At 39.3% G+C, this 14,693-nt stretch overlaps 1 protein-coding gene across 1 annotated transcript in view; it reads right to left on the minus strand.

The window, feature by feature from the left end:
• Positions 1 to 14,693, minus strand: part of MAD1L1 (mitotic arrest deficient 1 like 1) — a 356,738-nt gene that overhangs the window by 320,010 nt on the left and 22,035 nt on the right. The gene's annotated exons all lie outside the window — the stretch shown is intronic.

Below are 14,693 nucleotides of genomic sequence, written 5' to 3' on the forward strand. Positions count from 1 at the left end.
CAAGTCAAGGTTTCACTCTTGCTGGCAGTTGAAATTAGGCCTGGTCAGATTTTACTTTATTCAAATACAGCACTAGAATAAGGCCCCTGCCACTTCAAAAACTAAACAGGGAGAGGTGCCTCTAGCTTGACCATTGGGATTCTGACTGAATCTAGAACTAATTTCTCTGATGATAACACTTTTCAGCCAACTATACACATCAGAAAAGGTATCACTTTTTCTCTTTTATCATCTGTCACTTCCAGTCAAGCGAAAATTAGTTAAACACTGAGTTGATGCAAATAGGATTCAATTCTGGCAGTCCCAATCGCAAAGTTCCTGCGTTTCACTTTCAGAACTGCACACTTGTCTCCTTCCTCAGCAGACAACTTTGAGGGCTCTAATATAATTTGTGTTACGTCCAAATCTTAACAGTCAATATACAATAAAACAGATGGACATGTTCTCCCACTGCAGCAAAGAAACCAGTCAGAACAGGATGAAACTATTCTTCAAAGACATCACACTCAATGCCCAAGGAAACTATGAGAAGAAACCAAGACACAACCTGGAGATGGCTTGGCTAAAACATCTAAAATTCAAATTCTGGTAGAAGTGATAAGTCAATTTTAAGCCAACATGCACCTGGGTTTTCAAATGTGTTGCAACACTAAAGAACACTTCAAACTCCTGTAGCTGAGCCTGAAGGGATCCTCAACTTGAGTAGTTCCCCAGCTCTTTACTGAGGGTACCTGATGGCTGAGCACCAGAGAACTAATTCAACCCAGTCTGACAGAAGTCACATCTCCACATAATCCAGGAGCAACAGCAAAACACTGCTGGTTTTTGGGACTCTCAGCTCTGAAGAGCTCAAATCTAACACTTCTCTAACAACAAAAATCCCATAAGAGCAATCTGTAAAACTACAATGTGATTTCAACATGGGTTCTATCTGCAGGAAATGGATCTCTGACTCAGACCTTTTCCTCATTAATTAAGTAAGTAGATGTTCTCTTTTCACAGCAGTTTCTAACTAAAAATTCTAGAGATAAGGATAAAGGGAACTTGGTATTAATTCTGATGTGAAAAAAAAATGACAAAGTATGTTTTCCCTTTCCACTTCACTATCTTTCACAAGCTAAAAAAAAAAAAAAAAGAGAAAACACCAGACAGAAATGGACTGGGCACGCTTAGTCTGTTTGGCAAAGAGAAGCTCTAAGCAGATACACCAATTTCAACAGGAACAATTTTTGTACAACGTAATGCCAAGACAACAAGGCTCTGAAAAATGCAGTTCTAAACCTCTCATAATTCACCCAAATATAGCAGATTTACCACGAGGATAGTTAGTATCAGGCATCTCTCCGGCCACGTTGAGTGCCAGTCCCCCACACCAGTGTTTAGTCCCTGCATCAATAAAATAACAGCACGGATTTCTCTTTTCCTAACATGCAAAAAAAATGTATTTGCCTCAATTTTTTACTCATTTTCTCAGAAATTCATACCATCGTGTATCAGGACTGAGACAGGGAACTGAAATTAATCCAATAGTAAAATGAGACAGGACTATAAAAGCCACAGATTTCTAGTAATGAGAGCTGCTGACTGATTTCCAATAAAAAACAATCATCCTCATCTGTTTGGCCATTCAAACCAACAATCAGCTTCCAATCTCAGTTCCAGCAATTGGCAGCTTAAGTTTACATTTAATTCTGGAAGATGTTTTATTGGCATTAGATACCTTCTATTATTTTATTTTTTTTAAGTGGAGCAGCAGAGAAAACAAAGGCAATGGGTATTAACCCCCTCCAAAGAAAAGTTCACTTTCTATAGTGCTAAATCATCTCAGGTGATCAGAGACAAAGACACCCCTTGCATGCACTCTGCTGTCAAATACCTTTACTGGGAGGTTTCAAAGCCTGTTTCTGAGGTCTACATCCTACCCTGGTCACCAACAGCTTGGCAAAAGCCAAATTTCCACAGTTACAAGTAGAGGAATGACACTGCACGCACACTAATATTAAATCAGAGCTTTCAATTTGAAGAGAATTGGTCCAATCCCAAAGCACTGCAAACACCAACCAGCTGTAACCAGTTTCAAAAGTTTCTGAAAACAATGCCAAGAAAAAAGAGACATTTGTCAGCATCCCAACACACATGTTCTGGCCTTGAGAGCCTTGTCTGATGTATATCATTTTTGCTAAGCTCCCTCCATTCCCTGTGGAACAGTTGATATTAAAACCAGTATTAGAAAGCCAAGAAATCTGCTTTAAGAGCACCTGTATGACAACACAGCTTACCAACACTACTGGAATCACCACAGCTCCTTGAGGGAAGTTTGAAACCCTCTCCTGACAGGAACAGACCCAGAACTCCTTCCTAAAAAGCTGAGCACTGTCACTGTTTGCCCTGCAAAGCTGCAGGCAGCTTCCTTTCCCAGGGAATGATGGAGCCTCTGGAACCACAAAAAACCCCCACACCTGGTCTGCATCAGCCGTGCAAAATCCTGTGAAGGGACACACGGGATGGTCTGACTAAGAGCAGTGTGTCACTAGAACTGAGGCACATGCTTTGTAAACATAAAGATAACGTGAACAACAAGTGACAAAGTGGCTTCCAAACTGCAGGTGCAGAAGAAATCACTGACTTCAGATCCTTTCTCCTGGGCAAGGCACAATGAGCCAAAAGCTCCAGTGTTCTTCCTCTGTCCCACCATCCCATCCCCAGACCCCACTTCCTTCTGCAATAACATTTAAGCAAGAATCAAAAAACCAAACAGGTGAATTTAAGCCCAACTTGGAAACAAGATTTTTTTTGTTTTGCCCTAAACAAGAAAATTAGTCCAGCATAGCTTAGAGCACAGTAAAGCAGGAGAGGCACAACACTGCTGTTAACCAAAGCTCTTTGCCTTCCTTTGGAGCACAGGCAATTTGAAAAGGAGCAATTTGAGAATGATAAAAACCTAAAACTGTTCCAATGAAGTGAAAAATTAACTTAATGGGATGTCCAACCAAGTCATACAATGACTTTCAGCACCCACTGGCACATTTTTTAACAAGGAAAACAGCTTTTGCTATTTTTTATGCCTTGTTTTTAAATGCACACAACTGACATTTCACTGGATTTGGAGGAAAGCCCTGTTCTTAGTTAAGGATCTATTACCATTTCAGTATGAACTGTGACAGTGACACACTGAGAATTAGCTGCTGAAGTAACATTAAACTAAGACTCAGTAAGCAGATGAAAATGTTAAAGAAAAAAATTTTTAATTTATAATTTATTAGAATGTCAACTTCTTGTTGCTTCTATAAAATGTTTCAAAATGCACAGCAAAGGGAGAGGTTTCATTGTAGCTAGAGATCAACATTAAATTTTAACTATGGAAGTGCAAGACAAAAGCAAAACTAAAGAGAAAAGCAGGCACTTGGTCAACTATATCTGGAGAACTGAGTTTTTCAATGCTTTTTCTTTTAATTAAATTTCATTCAAACTACCAAACTAATATCACATTTATAATACCAAATTACTCAGAATAACCTATTTTTGGAAGTTTGCTGGATTAACATTTCTCTTTATAGTTTTAACTCAGTATGAATATACAATGACAGATTTGGTTGTCTGGACTAAGTCATATTAAATTGAAATGGAACATTACCAGATTTTTGGCACAGTATTTTAGGTTTTACACTTCAGCACAATAAATGGATAAAGACCAGAGACAGAAGTCTTTATTGAACTGCTTGTTAAGAGAATCAGGAACAGAAAGAGAGGTCACATCTGTTTAGTTCTTTTCAATGAAAAACAATTTCCAGCGTTTTTTGTGGCGTTTGGTTTGGTTTTTTAAAGGCAATCTCCTAAAAGTATAAAATATTTATTTTGTTCCTTATCTCTTTTTGTATTATGTATAAGAAACATAAACAGATTCTGAAATTCTCCTCTCCTGAAGAAGAACCTTTTCTGCTTTTAAAAAATAATTTAATCTTCTTCCCAGGCAGGAAAACAACAGCATCTGAAGAACAAAACACAGAATGATAACATGACAACAACAGAAGATTTCTGGAAAGGCAGTTTAGTTGTTTTAAATATTTCTGTATGATTAGAAAGGCCTGTAATAGTGTCTGTAATAGTCTTTTTCCTTATGTCTGAAGTGAGTCTCAAACATCCTTTTTGTATATTTGAGCTCCACTACTGCTTTAACTCCTTTATCTCTAGTTTACAGGACTCCTGTTTATTTCTGAAGCTTCACCAAGTCCAAAAGCAGCTCAGTTCCTGGGAGGACTCACCCTTCAAGAAAGTTCAGCAAATAACAATAATCACAACAGCACATCCAGACTTCCCAGGATACAGCAACACAGAATTCTTCAGTTTAATTTGCTTGTATTAACTCCAAGGTTGCATGAGAAAGCTATAAGTTGCTTAACATCCCTTTCTCCTCAAAATATGCATCACCTCCCTGGGAGCATTCCTCAGTTCTCCTTCACCAGACCAGAGGAAAACATTGCCCCTAAAATCTGGTGTCCCGACCTGGAAGTTCTGCGAGTTAAGTTTCACAACAGCATTTCTCCTGTAGAAAAAAAGCCCCCTCAAGCTCCAGTCCAGGTAGTTACACTTGTTTGTTCGTATCTCCACACCTTTATCCTCCCTTTCCATTGCTGACTACATTAACCAATCCATATGGTCCAGAATCTCCTACACACATTAGTCACAGAAACAATTTCTCAACATTTCTAGGCAATTAGGGCACATTTAGTGCTCTGTACCACTGATTAAAATGTTTTGAAGAGCAGTCACATATCTTTAGTCATTTAAAGGTATACCCGAGACTGTTTCTCCAGTAAAGTGCCTGCTTAATGTTTTATGTACAAAGCAAACAGAGGAAATCTGAAGTGTAAGTGAAAGCAATAAACAATCTCAGCCTCTGAGGTTCCCTTCATTTAGAAAACTCTTATTTGTGTACAGATAGAATCAACAAATCCAATTTCTTTTTACCAAAGCAAATGTCCCCATTAACCACTTGAAGCAGAAGAACAACTTATTTGTAAGAAAACATTTTAAGTGTTCATAAGTGTCTTGACAATTCTAAAGACAATTGATACCTCTCTTTTGAAGCAACTGCAAAATTAGCAATTAATTCAATCAAGCTGTAATTTGAAGAGGGAAGAAAAAAAAAAAGAAAACTGTCTTAGATTCCAGTTGATAGAGTTTTTTGGATTTTAATGAAGAAAGGTTTTTTCCTCCCAAAGTTAACGATATGGCATCATAACAACTCATCTTTTAAGTTTCACTTCTACTTTAAAGATACAATTAAGGGTTCAAGGAGATAACATTAATCTTACTTCTGAAAAAAAAAAATTAATCATCTGGCAGATGTTTCAACAGTCCAAACCTCTTTCTCATCCCTACCACTGCTCTAAGAGCAAGCACAGAACAAACCACAGAAACTCAATAAGGACACACATTGCACAGTGGAACAGAACCTCACAAGTGAAAGGCTTTAATAGCCCTCAAGCAGAGGGAATGTATACACAGGGGTGCCAACCCTGCTGATTTGGAAGATAAAAATAGTCAGCTTTTGAGTTCTTTTTAGTCTTCACTCAGAAGTCAGGTCATTGCATGCTCAGCCACATGACATGTAATTTAGAGCTTTGAGAGGTCGTGATGAAACAAAAACAATTTTCACAGAACCATCAAGGTTGGAAGAGACCTTCAATATCATCCAGTCCAACCATCAACCCAGCACGACTTTATCACCCCTAAACCACACCCCCAAGTGCCACATCCAGATACCCATTGAAAACTTCCAGAGACCTCCCTGCGCAATTTATTCCAATGCCTAATTTTCTTTAGTTTGACTGAAAAGTATCAGAGCACATGGCTGCACTTTCTACAGAGAGAGTTGCCTTTCAGAAAGGGGTCCAGCTCACAAACCATCATTGTAGACTTCCAGGCTTCTCTTACCCTGGTGCAATTTAGTGAGACCAGCAGAGTAAATCCAACTGCTTGCTGCCACCAAAGTGGCCACCACTGGCTTTGCCCGGTTCATTTTCTGCCACTGAAGGTCTGAATCATAGAATCATAGAATCAGCTGGGTTGGAAAGGACCTCTGAGATCATCAATTCAATTCTTCATTTTTTTATTAATTTTTTTTTTTTAATTGGGAAATCCAGTCAGGGTTTTCCCCCATTCCGTACTCCACCTGAAATCCAGTCTGGGTTTTCCCCCATTCTGTACTCTGGATAAAATCCCATCCAGGTTTTCCCCCACTCCATACTCCACCTTGCTGGAACTCCCCCTTTCACCAAGGAGGTGTTAACTGTCTCAGCTCTCTTCTCATCAAAATATGAGCTCTCCTTGAGCTTCCAGGGCTCCAGGAGTCAGGTAACACCAGCCACAGGGGCTCAAGAGTGGGACATGGGAACTGTCAGTCTGGCTCTCAAAGTGGGCAGAAGTCAGTGTTGCTGCCTGGGTTGCAAGAGATTCACCATCAAAGCCACTATTTTGGGGCTTGGGGTGGATGAATACATTCTATGCTACCTCTCACAGATTTATCTGAGCACTGCCAAGACTAGACTTCCTTGGGCATCAAATCCAACCTGTGCTTTAAACAGAAGGTACTACACCAGAGAAAGTACATGAGGAAGAAGGGAAAACAGAGAGTTAACTAGAAAAAAACAGAATAAATTATCTTGAGCTCTTCTTAATGACAAGTATATCCCCACACAAGCTCCATTTGTACTGCTGCTAGCCCACAGGGATGTCCTTTAATTGCTCTGCTGTTCCACATTACAGCACAAGGCTGACCACAGGGTACAACCAGAGCAAAACATGCTTGGCTTTCCACTCAGCTGCCACTCTGGGTTTTTTTGGCACAAAAGCTAATGATTTCTAGCATAAATATGACATAAAAACAAAATAAAAAGTGTAGTGACTCTAAAACTGTTATTTATGCTTAGCATTCTCAAAACAATGAAAGCACAGTTTGCCATGCCCTGTTCTTGACTGTCTCCTCAGGCAAAACCAAAAAAACCCAATTTTTTTGGTATTATGACAAAGAAGAGATCAATTCCTTCTTGCAGCATGCCTTGCTATGCCTCATCCCATGGGAAAAGCAAGATAAAAGGGAGAGATAGTCCACATATTTCAATCATGTTGTAACAAAAAATAATTTGAATTTGGCTTAAACTCACATAAAATGAAACTGTTTATAAGGCAACAAGAAGGCATTTAACATACAACTCAAGAAACATGGAGTGTATCTGCAAAGCTATGAAATATTCTGTGTCCTATGTTTTTACAATATAAGAAAACAAAGAGTTCTTAAGGTCTTAAACTCAAGAGATCAGAGACTGAAAGGAAAAAAAAGAAAAAGAACCACACAAACTTCTAAAGTAGCTTTCAAGTATTTACCAGCAGTAGCACAGAAGTAGTGAAGTTGGAAATGATCAAAAGGGATTTTAAAAAATGGCTGTTACTGCTCTCACACTAACAGAGATATCAGCACAATCTTTACAATTAGAGAAGCAAATGTTTTTTTCTCAATTTGCAATTTAGTGAATGTAATTATATATTAATGATGATGTTGAAAGGAAATTATTGTGGCATACAATTTCATACCTATTGCCCTTAAGACTTCAAGCACAAAATGTAAACACATTTAATAATGTAATGTTTCATTTTACTGCAGCAGCAGCAAAACCTATTTTAAGTGTTTTTCCCAATCATGAACTTAATTTGAAGAAAAAAAACAACAGCTAAAGGGAAAAATAACGCCATGAAATGAATAAAAACTTCTCTTAGGGAGTCATAAGTAGGGTTGTTTTTCCTATAGTTTCCATTTGTCAGTGGAGTTGGAACAATTATTGTGGCAATCTGGGGCCAGGCAAAGAGGACAGTGTGAATAGGGGGGCTAACAGGGGGAGTGGGGTTGAAATCAAATGAACCTAAAGAACAGAATCACAGCAGAATACCAATTATTAATTCTAACCATGTGGGTTAGAACTGTAAGATTTTCAAGTCATTTGGATAGTTGTAAATGGTAATAAACAAAAACTTCATATCTGAAAACCACAGACTGAAATAGAAAGATAAGCTCACTGGAAACGAACTCTGAACAGACATATGTGGTATCTTACAAAGAGATATTCAACAGAGGATCATTAGAAATCTTGAAAACTATTCCAGGTCAATTCCTGGGATTACACAAAGCTGGGAAAGCATCCTGACAGCCAAAAAAAAAATAAACTTGCAGAAGATCAGGCAGAAACTTTTATTTCTAACATTCATGTCAATGAATAAAACCTCGTTCAGAGATTTGCTCCTCACCAAGCTGAGAGCCAGCAGGGATGGCTGGTTACAACTGAAGGATCTGAAGTAAATATTTATCTTCTTAGCTTTCAAATTAGGCAACAATATTTATGCAAATAAACAGTCTAAGTTAGTAATACTGATATAATTTTACTGAACCTCTGCTGGTTCCATTCCATGAGGTCACTCTCAAGACATTTGAAGACACTTGGACCAGCCTAGAACAGACATCATCAGCTGCTTCTCAAGGAAGCAGTGGGACACGGGGACAAGACACAAAATCCTCCAAAAACTAAAAACAAATACCATTCACATGCATCCAACACACCCTTCTGGCATAAATACCCACATGGAAATTACTAACACAAAGACATCATTTTTCCAGACAGCTGGGGCTCCTGTCGGACAAGAGAGCTCAAACTGTAACCAAGGCCAGGTACTCACAATATACACACACTTGACAATTTTACAGATAGCACTAAATTGATTGTCTTGTTCTTTTGACACCTGTCTGAGATAATACTTGCAGAATATTAATTTACCTAAGTTCTTGTGTTGTTTTCAACACCTTTATTGATCACACTGTTTTCCCAGACCCTTATCAACTGAAAATATTAGCCAGCAGTAACATAAAACCCCTAATCTTGAGCAAGAGGAAATACTATTAATGGCTGGCTACAGGTCCTTGGGAGAGTTTAGACCATATTTTCAACTACTTTTATATAAAGTGATTTGACATCCCATATATTATTCTTATTTACTTCTGATTACAATCACACACCTCTTCAATCTCACGGCAGGAACAGCCACTTTAAACTGCAACTTCAAGCTACAGTAGAAGTTATTTTAACTGTGATTGTTTGTTTCTTTTAATATCAAGCCAATAACATCAGTCACAGGTAAATTTATGATAACAATTTTAGAAAGAATGAAAAGCATACTGCTTCTATGTTCAACTGGAATACTAAGTTATTCTTTCAGACAGAAAATTGAGGTTAAGCCTGTTGCTTCAATTAATTAAAAACTATCCAAACTCAATCAAAGATTTCAAAGCTTTTCACAGCACCTCTCACCTCTGCCAGAAGCAAAACATAAAACATCCAAGTTTCAGCAAGTGTGAGAGGTTAAAAACCTTACTGAAGTACAGAAAACACATGGCTGAAAAATGATTATATTTATCATGAAAATCAATAGCAGAACAAATAAAGTAGAAAACGCCTCAGGAAAATGCTTGTGCTGTCAGTAGCCACAGATTCCTACACGGTATTTGTATTTAGATGGCACAAAAGGCATCAGCTGCCACTGGGGTTCCTTTCATGGTAGATACATCAAGTGCATAATACACCTGAGGTAACACTAGATTCCTCGATAAACCAGACCAAAACAAGGCCTGAATTTTAGACATTGAGGCACAAAGACTAAGCAATCTGGCTAGGGACACCCAAAAACCTCTAATCCAACTCCAGTGTAAGAAAATTAAACCCCATACTGATTTAATAGATGGTTAAAGCTATCAACCCTAAGCATTGTCTCCTAAATCTTCAGTTTCCTCAGTGTTAAAGCAGGTAAGTATCAGTATGCAACACCATTTTTGAATGCCATACTAATTAGTTAATCCTAAAACATGAGTTTAAATCCTAGCTTTTTGCTTAGTTTAGCCTCACATTTAGCTGCTACATCGTTTCCCACTGAGTTCATTTCCCATTTGGAGCCTGTTGCTCAGTTCCTGGTTTTAACAAATCGAGGAGAACCTGAGCTCACTATCCAGAACCCCCAGCCTCTATCTCAGGTTTCCCCACTTAAAGAAGCACATTTCCCACTCAGCTGTCCATGAGCTGGCAAGTGAACTTCACTCCAGGAAAACGAATTACACGCGTCCCCAGACACATGTAAATAAACCAAAGAAATTTCAGATTTACAGAGCTGTCTTCAAACCCTCTCCCCCAGCTCAGGGCGGATTAAAAAGGACTTCAAAGAAGCCCAAGTTCCAATTAAAACACTGTGACCACCCCGGGGATGCAAAAATATTCCTCTGATTAGTGAGATGCGCTCTTTGAACTGTTTAGCTAAAAAAAGCTTTCAGAACTTTAAACAAATGCAGTAATTCTCTCTCATACTTCTTTTTTTTTTTTTTTGGAAAGTTTCTAAAAATTTAATATTCAAAGTGAAGGACAAATAACATTTCAAACCCAAAGTTTTATGGAAGCCCATTAGCACATCAGCTCTAGGCTTCCACTGACATGAGACACACCAAGACCTCAACGCTGCAGTCCCAGTTCAAACCAGATGACACAAGTTGTCAGAACAGAAGAGCCCAGAGTGTCACTGTTTTTACAGAGGTGGTGGCACTCCTGTGTTACAAAGAGACCACACAAAATCCCAGTCTCACCAGCCCTCAGAACCACTCTCCCTCAAGGGCAGAGCACATCAATCCCACCTCGTTTCGAAATTCTGCTTTATTTCCTTAACATGCAAATCTCCCAAGCCACACATGAAGTGTCTCATATTGTAAGTTCTTTGACACACAGTGATAATACAACAGTTGCCCTCAGACTTAGCAATTACCACAGATCTAAATAAAAGCTCTTCTTATGCTTCCCAAAAAAAAAAAAAAAAAAAAAAGCAACTCACTCCATCCTCTCAGACTCTCGTTCCCACAACTACATTTGAATTAATACTCCAAAAGTTTTAACATCAAGAAGAACGATAAACATTAAGGACAAATGCTGGGAAAATAACTGAGTCTTGGAGAGTGCCAAAGCAGTTAGAGCTAAGTGGGCATAATAAACCTGCCTGTGAAAGCCAAACCTCAATCACCATCATCCATAAGGAATGAATAATTCATGGTTGAAGGAGACAGAAGGAGAATTTAGGACTTCTTCACAGAAAGTGGAACTGCTAAAGTGTAATTACATTAAAGATGTAAACAGTGGCATTTCAGCAATCACTCCTCTTTTGCCAGCTCACTCTCAAAACCCCTGCTCAGCTCAGATGCCTCCTCCAGCACCCAGTTCAGAGCAGTCAAAGGCAATTATGGCTTCCCTGTGTCTTTGTCACAGGCTCCAGTGACTGGGATTAAGGTAAGGACTGCACTGGTGTCACAGGCACTTGGACACCACCCTGACTTGCTGCTATCATCAAGCTTTGGTCACTTTTAATACTTGAAGCTACCAGAGAAGGCACTAATAAGATTACATGATAAATTAGATGTCACAATTTGAAATGTATCCACAGAAGAGCTTCTTTTCTCTCAGTTAAAAGAAACAAAACATCCCTTTTTCACTCCACCTTCACATCCTTCCTTGCATTCACATTTACCTTCAAGATCTTATTTCATCATGCTCTATGATGCAGGACTACCCACAACAGTTGCTTTTCCTTTGGTGAATGGATGGTACAGAACCAACCAGAACACAATAAAAGAATTAAAAATCAGTCTTCTAGAAGCCTTCAAAACTTCTACCCTCCTGGAGATCTTCTCCTGGCTTCTCCAGGATCTGCAGCTTTCAGATTCGGCTCGCTGCTACTGTGACTGCAGTTTTGCACATCAGCTCCACAACTGAGGAAAGGGTGCTTCAGATAATCTTAACTCTTCAGATTCCACTTGAGCTTGACTGGGAGGATACTGCAAAGCATTTAAAGCCCAAGTGTAGAGGGAGTCCTGTTTACACAGTAAGTGTGATGCTAAATACATCTGGGGACAACAGTTTCGAGAAGCACAAATGAAAGCCACAGTCATTAAACCATAAAATAATTTTAAGTCCCTGGTTACCTCAGACTTACCTCAGTCAGCTACTTTCCTCCAAAGCTTGTCTGAATTCAAGTTTTCCTATTACATACCAAGAAAATGTTTAATTTGTTTCACCCATTCTGGTTTATAACCTGAGCACATGCCAGCTAAAAGCATTCTCCAATCTCAGCTCAACTCTCCTTCCTCTGCTGAGCCACAACTTCTCTCCTAAGACTCCTCACCTCAGAAGCATCACAGAGAAACAGTGCCAGAATTCCGCATTTCTTGTACAATTTGATACCACCAGTATGTTTAGTACTTAACCTCAGCAAAGACAGGATTAAAATGAAAGCACAAAGGCATGTGGAAAACAAGTCTCTCTGCTTGAAAGTAACTTTGCAAATGCTTACAGAACACTTGGCCACATGGTGAGTATTTACTCTTTGAAGAGCCATGTATCAAGACCAGGATTTCTGAATTGCCAAAACACCTCCCTGCACGGGCATCCTGCTGCCCTCTGCACTGGCTTCAAAGAGCTGAGGTCAGACAAGCAGACAAAACTTCCATTGGCACTCCTTTTCCCAAAGAGGACTTCCAAAATCCTGAAGGGATGGGCACAATTACTGCAGTGAGAGATTCGAATGTATCCTACAAAGAAACTTTTTGCTGCAAACCCAGAGAACTACATAAAAAAAAAAAAAAAAAAATCACAAATCCCACTCACGCGTTCATCGCAGTCTGAAAAACTATCCATTTTTTATCGGGTATAAAATAAATGCTCCAATATACAGCTCCTCAGAAAGGAGAAAGGAGAGCTGCCTATTGATTTGGTGTCAGGGCCACCTCAGGAAAGAGGGGAAGAACAAAACAGTTGAAGCAAATGTTGCCTCCCCACATCCTCTCTTCAGAAAGCACAAAGGCTTTAAATACATGAAACCAGCTCAACTGTGTAGTTACCCTCTGAAAGGCCGTCAATTACCTAAATTGGGCTGTGTGGCAGAGAGGCATAAAAATGAGACAGGGTCAAACCAGCTCGGGAATTAATTGAGGGGGGAGAGGATATATATCAAAAGAGGGAGAGTTTTCATTCTCGCCTTCCTTCCTCCTCCCTCACTCTCCAGCAATCGCCATGGCCCAAAGAGACAGCAGAAGATTTCATTAATAAATTTATTTCAACTTTCTTTTCAATGGTGCTAAGAATGTATGCAAATCCATTCATAATTAGGTTTAAAAATTCCATTTCATGGGATAATCAGACTTCAAAAAACTCAATTTTAGTTTTAATCAGATTTTAACAAGGATATTAAGTCCATTTCGTTCAGAAGAGGGAGAAACGGTGAATTTAACACAAAATGTATTCAAGCTTAGCCCTGGGAGATAATTAAATAAAATTAATTTGGCAAGGGTTGTCTGTAAATGGAAACGCTCCAGACAGCAGACCACGTTCCTGAAGGAAACAAAAGCAGTTCATTACTGTACAAACAGATACAAAGCTTATTGTTCAGAGAGAAGAGAATTGCAGCTCTTCCACAACAGCAGGACAACCTGAGCCCTCAAGCTGCCTCTGACAAACGCAGCGGTGTGTGGAGGAGGAGAAGGTAGTTATTTCCTTCTCGTTTCAGCTCAGACCCTGCACTCCCCTGGCACAGCAAGGGGGGGGAAAATGCAGGGGACAGCATATACAAACCTAACAATTCCAAATTACCAAGCACAGAAAACAGTGAGAAACAACCTAGTGAGAGACAGCTCCTTCAAACTATGACAACCCAGGTACAATTGGAGGCTGTCAGCAAGATTCTTGTCAGATACAATTCCATCAAATTCCATGTAGTTATTTAATCCCATCATAGAACTGAATCCAAAATTAACACCAAAAGCATCCCATTCTCCCTGACAAATGCCATGGACTGCCACAGATGCTAAAACTTTGTTAACTGTCCTTATGATGGTTCAGTTCTGAAGGGCCAGATTTTTATTTTGCAACCCTTACAACCTTAGACACAAAAATGCAGTTCTTTTAACAATGTGTATTACCAGATGTGTCTGACACTTAGTTACTAACATCACACCACGGAAGTCACTTCTGGCAAACACTTCACTAATATACATCCTGAAAACCCAAAACAGAAGGTCTGACTCTACAGCAAAGGGTTTTTACTTAAAGTTTCCCCCAACATTGGACACTGTTAAAGTTCAGCTTGACAGGGTGTTGGGCCATCTTGTCCAGACCAGGCTTTTGCCATGAAAGGCTGAACCAGGGGATCTTCAAGGTCCCTGCCAACCTGATATTCTGCGGTTCTATGAAACTCTACTGACCTGGACACTGCAAATAACAGAACAGGATACAAAAACCAGATGGATAAAAAAAGGGAAAAAAGCTATTTTAACTAACTACAGTCAAAAGACATTGAGAAACAGCATGTTTATCTTTAGCAGCTGCCATAAGCCACAAAGACAGGAGCACACATATTTCCAAGACCTATGTCTACCCAATTAGAAAAAAAACCTAATTCAGACCACTTTTTCACTCTTCCTCTCTATCAGCCTTGCAAATATATCAGTTATTACAAAGTGCCAATTGCATTTCCCCTTGCCAGCTACTTGCAGACAGGTGAGCCAATAGGTGTTGTGTGACCTTGACAAGTGGGCCAGCTTTCCAGAAGGCAGGTGATGTCTTTGC

The sequence above is a fragment of the Chiroxiphia lanceolata genome, chromosome 16 (genome assembly GCF_009829145.1).
Source record: "Chiroxiphia lanceolata isolate bChiLan1 chromosome 16, bChiLan1.pri, whole genome shotgun sequence".
NCBI classification, from domain to species: domain Eukaryota; kingdom Metazoa; phylum Chordata; class Aves; order Passeriformes; family Pipridae; genus Chiroxiphia; species Chiroxiphia lanceolata.